At 34.8% G+C, this 10,534-nt stretch overlaps 1 protein-coding gene across 4 annotated transcripts in view; it reads right to left on the bottom strand.

The window, feature by feature from the left end:
• Positions 1-10,534, bottom strand: part of Slc39a10 (solute carrier family 39 member 10) — a 148,819-nt gene that overhangs the window by 55,819 nt on the left and 82,466 nt on the right. The window lies entirely within an intron of this gene.

Here is a 10,534-nt window from a genome sequence, read left to right as displayed (position 1 = left end):
CTGAGGGGAACCCTAGACTCCTTGCCCTGCCACCCCCCCCCCCCGACCCGCCCGCCACTTTCCCACTATGGCTACATTAAATAAATGCCTTTCCTGTCTTTCACCATTACTTTTCCATTTGGCTTTGGGAGCAAGTGACCAGATCTCATTTCCTGGGACTTCCAGAAGTCAGGTCTCCCTCTGGCTTAGGAATGCAGCAAATCACTGAACCCCCAAACAAGATCATATAAATACATCATGCTTTAAGTAAACAATGTGAAAGTCCATTGAATACTATATATAGTTTCCTAATTTTATAAAGGACTTCATTGTTTTAAAGGTTTCATTATAGGATTTCTTTAAATAATGGTTAAAAAACAGCTTTATTTATACCTTCAATTACATAAACACAGCTAGCATTTCTACCAGTGAGTGGGTTCAATCAATCTTCACAAGAATGCAGGCAGTCATACATCAGTTTAGTTTCCTTCTGTGATCCAATAAAAGTACAGAGTAAGTGAGGAGAAGCAATGAGACTTCTTCACATAATGAAGAACTATCAGTCAAGGAGTCAAAGTTCTGTTAGAAACTGAACTGCTACTTATTAGCTATGAGTCCTTGGGCAAGTCACAGTGTCTTTAAATATTATTACCACTTACAAAGTGAGACTAGTAATGTTTCATTTTTCAGTCACTAAAATAACCAGATAATAAGGTTTAACCGTTTAAGTGGTAAAAGTCTTACCACTTAATATTTGTTATTTTCCCATTTTTATAATATTTAAAAGCCATTTAAGTGCAAGTTATTAATAGTAACATAAATTGAATTTCATCCCCATTTCTGATGCATCCACCAAATGTATTATTTTCTATTCAGTATCATAGATCAGGAATCAGAAACCTTTTTATCGAGTTCATCCCAGTACTTTCACTGTTTCCCCTCAGAAATATTGGATATGAAACTACTTGGGAAAGTAGTTAAGTATCTCAACCTAAGGTATTACCATTATTGGATGTAGGATTATGCATCTTTCACTGAAATTATAAAAAAGTACAGAAGCAGGGGGCAAAATCCCTTTGTAGTGATTCCTTTGAAAGAATGCTATCACAATATTCCAAGAGCACATGCAGCATTAATTAGCACATCCAAGATCAGCTCTAGATTACAGGAGGCTTCCACTTCACTAGTATTTGAATACAAGTTGGAAAGACTCACCACAACTTACCAGTTTCACTGACACTGTAAAATTCTTCCAGGGATAAAAGTATTGTAGTAATGAGTTCTCAGTAGGAAACACATAATCCTCTTATAGCTTCATGGTGTGCTTTTTTGTACCCCACTTCACAGCTACCTAATCTACTAAAGTTATATTCACACTTTAGAATGCCAGTGAAACTCCTCCAGGAGGGGGAAAAGGCACAGTTCAGGCAATCTCCTACCTTTCCACTGAAATTCATTCATATGAAAACAGGATGCACACTGCTTGAATTTGTCAATAATTCAGTGTTTGTCCTGTTTTACTAATTTTAAAAAGTCAGAGTCTAGAAATATTTATATCTTGATTTAAGGTACCCAATCAACAAATTAAATCCATCGTTACTGTATTCTAAACATTTACATGCAAACCTACACTTTCACATTAAATGTCTGAACAACTATCTGCATTTCTGCTTTTCAACCTTTCATTATAGGGATCTGGAAGCCTATTACAGAATGTTACCTATAATTTTGCTATGTCTGTTCTACTACTTGAAAATACAGAGAACATCTAAGATTAATAAATGCACTAACTGGGGTGCCTTTATTAGTTATTAAATACTGAAATGCTTTTTGAAATTAACCAAATATTTATGATTTTATTCCTTCAGTAAACAGACTTCAAAAATTTTTCCATCCTGGATGTATATAAGTCTCCATTAACATGGATGATGAAGATGAGTTGCCCTCATACTTAGAATACCTGTTGCCACTGCTTCAAATCTTTATCGTCCCACCATCTTCACTTCTCTATGTTTTCCTCTTTCAATATTCTATCATTGTTAACATATCCCTAACACTGACCAGCTTGCCATTCATAATAACTGCCAGTTAAAATGATATTTATGAGGTCGGGGGCAGGCAATGATCACAGAATCTCCAGGACAGTCTTTTCATAACATAGACATTTTCTGATGTTGCTTACAACATAGAGGCTATTTCTTCCCTACCATGGAAACGTTCTGCCCAATTAGTTTTAGCTGTCCTTATAATTATTTTGAATCATCAAGGTCATCTTAATTGTTGAACAAAGTAAGAGTGCAGTCATTTAGCAGGCTCTTACAAAAATGTAACCCAAATATCAAAGCTACTTAATTTTTACTAACAAATTACCAATTACCAGTCCAATAACATCTTTACCAAGTTTAACAATTACTAATATAAATATAAATAACTGAACATAGAATCTTCCTTTACAGAGCTATATTCCAAAGCACAGAGCTGGTATAGACTTTGATATATAGATATGTCGAAGAGTTACAATTAATTTTTTTTAATTATTAATGCCAGGAAAAAGGTATTGCAGGAAAGGAAAAATAGTTTACTACAAAAGAGCAGTTGTAACATTTATAGCATAATACAACACTAAATAATATTCTAAATTTTGAGGAATTGGAGTGTAGGAAATGGGAAGGTATGCAGAGAAGTGAGAACACTTAAGTCGTTCATTAAATAGATAATGACTAAAACTGAAAGTCAACAAGAAGTAATGAACATGTTATTTGGAGATGTGATAGTAATTAGCTAAAGAATTAACTAAGGGAACTAAAAGGGTTCCTGATTTAAGCAGACACAAAAGAATTCAGAGGACTGGTTTCCACCATCCTCAAAGTGCTCACATACTATTTGATTCTTTAAACCATATTCATATTTAAATTTGGCTGAAAAACAAAGGGCTAAAAACAATCAAATATCTTAAAAAATTTTAGCTGATAAACTAATAAAAATCACATCACAAGTGGAAGAAAATCACATACAGTTCAAGATTTTCAAATACATTTATTGGTAGAGTTTAATCACAATATGCAAACACTGCAATTCCAACTTAGGTAATTTTTAGTAATTTCCTTACAGTTAATTACAAAATGTGAGAAAGTTTAAAAAAATTTTAACACTTTTTAGGTCTTGCCATGTACCTGGAAAGTATTCCAAATTGTTTTCTACAGAAATTAAACTTGGTTATACTGCCACCAGCTGTATGATCATAGTACTCTCATTAACACTCAGTATTGTTAATTTTGGAATTAGTAAAAAATCTTGCCTTATTTTGTGTTTATAAAATTATTCCTGATGCTCCAATATTGTTAGCAATATATGAATTTTTATAACATAACTTGGTCATATTTTGTGCATTTTTCAGTTCTGTTGGAGTGCCTTTTTAGTTTGATTACAATGTTTTCCCTGACATTACAGGTGCTTTCATGTCAATAAAATGAAACTATTTCTAAATTTAAAAAGCTCTTCCCCCCACAGATTTAATATATAGTCTTTTTTTAAAAAAAAAATGCAATTAAAAATAACATGACCCCTTAAAGAATTAAGACCTCTGACTTTTCCTTTTCGGGGAAAAAAGAAAACTTCCATTGCTAACACCTGACACTTATACATACTTATGGTTAACCAAAAAACTTTATGTCTTAGCCTCAAAAATACTTTCAAGTACTTGTTTTTAGACAAAAATCTTCATAGGAGGGGCTGGGGTTGTGGCTCAGCGGTAGAGTGCTCACCTAGCATGTGCCAGGCGCTGGGTTCAATCCTCAGCACCAAATAAAAACAAATAAATAAAATAAAGGTATTATGTCCAACTACAACTAAAAAAAATTTTTTTTTAATCTTCATAGGAAAAGTCCTAGCAGTTGTTTTATAAATGATGTTACATAAAATTATATTTACAGTGATTTAACAAAACTTTTTTTCTTAAAAGCCTTTTTCAGTGATTCATTTTTAGCCTAAATTTCTGATTTCCTTCTTCAATTTTTGTACATTGGTATGATCAGTTTCTTAAAAATAAAGTTTATATTTACATTTGTTTTATATTCACTTTATGAATTACTTTACTTGAGAATAGTAGAATATCTTAATTTAAAATCAAATTCTTAAGAGAATGAAAAGGTCTATCCCGAACATTAAAAAGTTATGAAGTCAAGTGATATTCTCCACCAAAAAGGGGCCCATGAGAAGAGAAAACCTGACCTCACTGCTTTATAACATATATACTTCTCACGTTAAAGTCATTGTTGTTACATGTAGTTTTATATATAATGCTACAATACTATCTTATAATTAGATATATTTTCCTAAATTATGTTGTTTTACTTATCTCATTTCATAGTGTAACAACAAATCATATATTATTCCATTTATATAGACAAGGTATACAAACCAAATTTTCAAGGTATACAAACCAATCAAGAGGTTTATGTTTCTCTGTAATATAATGCGAAGTATACTGACTATACGTAAACAAAATAACATAATGATTCATCTTCAATACAGTGTACAAAAAAGTAGTATACCAAACTGTTTGTTCACAGGCCTGTTAGTACACAATTATATATTGCTTTTTGAAGTAAAAGGAGAAAAAGGAGGAAGGGAAAGGAAAAAGAAGACAGGCAGAGAGAAGACATAAAAATAAATATGATACATTCTTTGTTGTGAATAAGTTACAAGACACAACCAACTTTTCAATTAGAGAAGATAAACTAACATGTTTCATAAGTAGTAGTAGGAAACAGTGACAGAGGTTGAAGACCCAGGGTTTTACGGTCCTTTCCCAACTCCATACACAAAAAAGGTCTATTTCTCCAGTAGAGGAAAAATGGAAAGGGGGAAGAGATGAAAAGTTTCTGTGTTATTTAGATTAAGAACACCTGAGAGCTTACATTATCACCTATCATTTGACTAAACACTGTTACTCAAGTATTGTACTCATATAGTTTCCAAAACAATGTAACTATTTAAAATAAAAGCAACATGTGTAATAAGGCAGAAAATTAAGATTTAGTTCCAAGGAGCCAGGCTGGGCAATTTAGTGTGATCCTGTTTCAAAATAAAATCAAAAAAGGTTGAGAACACAGTTCAGAGAAAGAACACTCTTAGGTAGTATGATCCCCAATACCCACCCACCCACCCACACAGGATGCAAGAGTTGGATGACTTGAAAGGGTCAGGTATTAAAACTAAAAGGTTTGTAGTCCTAAAGTCTCTATCACAACTTACTCAAGTCTGACAATTATGGCACAAAAGTAGTCATGGATAATACACAAATGAATGAGGAAGCTATGTTCCCATAACAATTTACAAAGAGATAAAGGGGCATAGTTTGCTGACCATTGGTTTATCTATACACTTAAAAAACAAACAAAAAACTAGTTCAGCAAACAACTAACTGTAGGAGAAGCTAATACTTTAAAACTAAAAAAATTTCTCATCCCTAAAAGCCTTTTCTGAATGAGATGGGTGTCACTCCAAAGTAGGTACAGTTTAAGGATAAAATTATGCTTGTTAGAAATGTTAATACAGAGACTCATATTATCTAATACATGCCTCTTTTTCAGCAGCAAAAATATCTTTAAAAAATGAGTAATTACAAAATTATAAAATTAGGTAATTATAAAATCATCTACCCTTAACTTTCAGATTGTGAAAGTCACTACTTATACAAGATTTTATCCTTTTACTTGCACAAACCTGTCACTATCACTAACATCCTAGTCTAACATCTTTGAACATTAAAAATCTATTAAATATCCAATCTAAAATCCTTATGTTCTGATAATAAGAAAATAACATTTCACACTGTTAATGTGATATTACAATTTTAATAGGTTATTGATTTTATATTTCGGAATACTGATATGACAACCTAAGTAGTTGACCTGAAATAATTTCAGTAATGCTGTTATCTAAAACTTTTCATTTCAGTTGTAAATTGTTTCGTATCTGATGAACCATACTTTTGAATATTCCAATATTTTTATTGTTTGAAAATATATTTAGTTTAGAAAAATCTACAAGTCATTGTGTAGCCAACCTGCAGAACTTAGAGGATGAAAAGGAAAAAAAATAGTTTGTAATACAGGTAACTGGTATAATCTAAAACCTATAATCTGAGTTTACATAAATGACTATAGGAAATCCTATTTTTTTTCAAAAATCATTCTACATAAATCATAGTTCAAAATAAATTTTTAGAAAGCTCACGATGTGAATTTGACATTTTCAAACTTTATTATCAGTACAGTCAAAACAATTCAAGGTTATATATGGGACTAAAGTAAGCCAGAAAGTAGATTTTTATATTTCCAAGACAAGCAGCAGCCCAGATTAAATGAATAAAATTGCTATCAATCATATACAAAGCTAACTTCAAAGATGAACATTACTTTCTTCCTGTTTGGGAAAAAAACACATATACTATTGCAAGGTCATTTGGTGATGTTATATAGTTCCACCTCCACACCCAATTTGTTCCCTAGTCGGAAAACAGAAGGCTAAAAGTAATCAAAATTAACCAATTTTAAAAGGTTATGTCCATTTTACTAGCAATACTAATCAGCTGAAGAAAACCCAAAGCTAGCTTAGATATGAGATACTAAACGTAATTGGTATCTTAAAGGGTATCTCATTTTGGGAACATGTGTAAGCGAAATTGTAAATTGTGTTCAAGAAAACTTTAAGGAGAAACAAACACTAGGGGGCAGCATAAAACTGCATGAGGTTTACTCTGGCAGTCTGGACATGTAAACTTTCTTTCCCTTTCTTTTTTGTTGTGATGAGATGATAAGAGTTCCACCACTGGTACATCTTCTCTGCCTAAAGTGTATTTTTTAAAATATTAAACTATAATGAATATGGCCTAAGATTATTAAACTTGTTATAATGCAAGAAACTTGTTTTGACTGCCTACTTTTCTCTTTCATTTTCTGTTTAGTTTCTTTTACATCCAACTTGTGAATCACAGTTTAAAATGCACCAGTGATAATGTCCCTCTGATATAAAACAAAACTCATGGCATTTCCATTCTTGAGGGAAGCGCTATATACATAAGGCTGACATTTTAATCCAAAGTTTCTCCCTTAGGTTAATGCTAAATTTAAATTGTTTCAATTAACATTTTGAACTTGATTAAAGGGTTTGACAATTTGCACATACAATGAATGTGTAATGAATACTATGTGACTATAAGCTTTAGAGTATGCCTCCCCCAGCTTAAGGAATTTAGTTTGGCAGGGGATATGAAATGTACACATGAAATTATAGAATAGAAACAAGGGAGGAAAAATCCTATGGTTCTTACATATGAGTTAACAGGACAAAAAAATAGGATGGATAACTGTATCCTCGCAAAGGCCCACTAAGAAACTATCAAATCTCATTTTGAGGGGTGGTTATCACATATGAAGGTAAAAGAAAAAGAGAAAGGAGTCCTTCAACAACTACAGATCATCATAGGGAAACACTTGTGTAGAAAAGGTAAAATGAATTAAGTGCTTATAGCATTTTGGATCATCTTATCATTTAACAGTCACAAAAAAACTCATAGTAAATTTTACAGTAGTTAGAAGTTTACAAATAAGATTAAGGGAACTGACTCAAGATAAACCAAACAAGTTAACAGCAGACCCAAGTTGTGAACTTTTAATCTCACTCCAAAGCCCTAAATTTGTTCCAATTACTTGGGAGAATAAAGTAAAATTTTCTTTAATTAAAAGCAAAGGTGAGCCAGGCGGTATTACACCTGTGTATACCAGTAACTTAGGAGGCTGAGGCAGGAGAATCTCAAGTTCAAACCCAGCATCAGCAATTTAGCAAGGTCCTAAGCAATTCTGTCTTAAAATAAAAAATAAAAAGGGCTTGGGATGCGGCTTAGTGGTGAAACGTCCCTGGGTTCAATCCCTGGTGCCAATTTAAAAAAAAAAAAGCACAAATGATCTACCAGTATGGTGTTGCACATCTGTAACCCCAGCTACTAGGGAGGCTGAAGACTGAAAAGCAAGGAAGCATGGGAAACTTAGTAAGAACCTATATCAAAATTTAAAAAAGAGGATGTAACTCAATGACAGAGCACCCCTGGGTTCTAAGCACACTACTATTTAAAAAACAACAAAAAAGCAAATGATCATACCAGCTGCTGAATAATTTCCATTGCTATAATATTCATATCCTATCTTCTCCATAAAGCATCTAAGGAAAAAAAAAAAAAAACCTAGAGCAGTACCCATAGAGGAAACTCAAAGCCTCCTCAAAGTACTTCAAATCAGGTGCTCAAAAATGAGGAAAATCTGGGGCTGGGCTATGGCTCAGCAGTAGAGCACCTGCCTGGTATGTCTGAGGCACTGGTGTTCAATTCTCAGCACCACATGTAAATAAGTAAAATAAAGATTTAACAACTAAAAAAAAAAAAAAAAAAAAATTTAGATGAGGAAAATTTATGTCAGCTTTGAAGCTGTTAGTGGAATATAAACTGGTAACAGGAAAACCTAGAATAGGTTGACCATCCCCAAAATGAAAATCCAGAATATTTTTAGCATTAATATGGCACAATGTATTCACAAATCACCTCTTGTTTAACAGGTCCCAGTCAAAAAGCAAATACAAGAAAAACATATAAAATTATTTGGGCTGTGTGTAAGGCCCATATGAAATATAAATTATTTTGTTTAGGTTTGAGTCCCACCCCAAGATATTATGTATGTGCAAATATTTTTTTAAATAGATTTTTTGGTCCCAAGCATTTTGGATAAGGGATACTAGACCTGCACAGCTTATTGTGCAATATATTTCTGATGTCACATCAAAAGAGCTCTTCCCTAACCATTTTTGAAAAACGTAGTACCAAAGTCATCCTTGCACAGGGATTCTAAACAAAGAGTCCACTGGCAGAATGCAGGTTTGTGAAATGGGGTAGGGTAAATATAATCACTGAAATGTAGTCATTCCTTTATTATTCATGTAGAAGGCAAAATTATAGCAAAAGGAAATATCCAGAAAAAAAAATCATTCTTTAAAAAATCATTTACAGTTCTCCATTAGTTTCAAATTAGTCATTAGATCAGCCACTTCTGTTGGTATTTATTTACTAAAACATGAATTACTTCATCATAAATATTTAACAACTCAATAACTATTTCTATGCAATTGGTTTTTGTTGTAACCCTTCGTATTTTATTACATTTAAAAACCATTAGTCTTGAGCTGGGGATGTTGCTCAGTGGCAGAGCACTGGCCTAGCACGAACCAAGCCCTGGGGTCAAAAATATTTAGTATCACAAAAATAAAACAAAACACAAAACACATTAGTCTGAGTTTCACTACACAAGAATGTTAAAAATGCCTGTCAACACGTGGTTTTATTTTCTTTACAGGATTTATCTCCCACAATTTATATCGTTCGTTTCTCTCCCTAGTGGGATGTTCAGTGCACGTAGGATGTGCGTCGTCAGGCACGGATTCCCAAGGACCAGAAAAAAATGACTTGACTCACAGTGGGGTCCTCAATTTGTACACAGGGAGTCCTAATATAAAACAGTACACAGGAGTCAAGTCTTTCAATTTCATTACTACCATTAACTTAAGGCTCCAGCTTTTCCAATGTATTATTTGCTATTTTTTTTTTAACCATATACAATTTAGATACACATCCAAAATGAAAACAGAACATAAACCTGCCACATGCTACTTTTGCTCCAGGGATGACTCAGTTGCAAGGTGAACTGGAATGCAACAGTGAAAAAGACAAATAAAATAAATAATAGGTTCACTTTTTTTTCTTTTAAACTTGTTTTGTGTCACTCTTCATCACTTATAACAGGTACTTGAGTGAAGGACCCCTTGCAACTGAGGGCAGCGGGTCCTACTGGGCTCTTTCTTCCACGTGCCGGCTCCTTAAAGGCAGCCCACGAGGACAGGCTCCCACGTGAACGTTTCTTTACAGAAAACACAGGAAGACCTTCAACGTCACGTCGCCCGAGCCCTCAGAAAGCCCCCTTCTTAGCTGGGGCATTCTGAAGATCCCATGGGAGAGGCTAGGAGTTCGGCAGGTTCCTAGCTGGAAGAGCAGAGCCCCCTCAAGTTTCCCCCAACCGCGCCCCACATCGCCCTCCACTTAAGGGTTTTCAGGAACAAAGCCCCGGCCGCCACGCCACCTCCGCACCCGCCACGGCCTAGCCCCACCCGAGTGCTCAGCTCCCAGGACCCCAACAGGCTGAAATCTTCACTCCCCCGCGCCCCGCCTAGGCTTTTCAGTTGGTCGGGGAGAAAACAAGCCCCCACGAGGCCCCCGCAGTAGAAGCTCAGACGCCGCCGTCCGTTAGTCTCCTGATGCCGGAAGAGTGGCGCGGACGCTCCATCCCGGGGTCCCCTTGCCCAGCCCTTTTCGGACCAGAAGGAAGGATTGCAGAGAAAGAATCGGGGGCGTTCGTCGCCCAGTCCCCCGAAGACAACCTGCAGATACTCCCACCCTCGGGCCACAGGGTCCCCTTCTCCGCTGGCGACGCCACCGCGGCCCTAGGAAGCC

Source organism: Marmota marmota, unplaced genomic scaffold (genome assembly GCF_001458135.2).
Source record: "Marmota marmota marmota unplaced genomic scaffold, marMar, whole genome shotgun sequence".
In the NCBI taxonomy this organism is placed as follows: domain Eukaryota; kingdom Metazoa; phylum Chordata; class Mammalia; order Rodentia; family Sciuridae; genus Marmota; species Marmota marmota.
The sequence above is the reverse complement of the archived record's forward strand: the minus strand, read 5'-3'. Positions and strand labels throughout refer to the sequence as shown.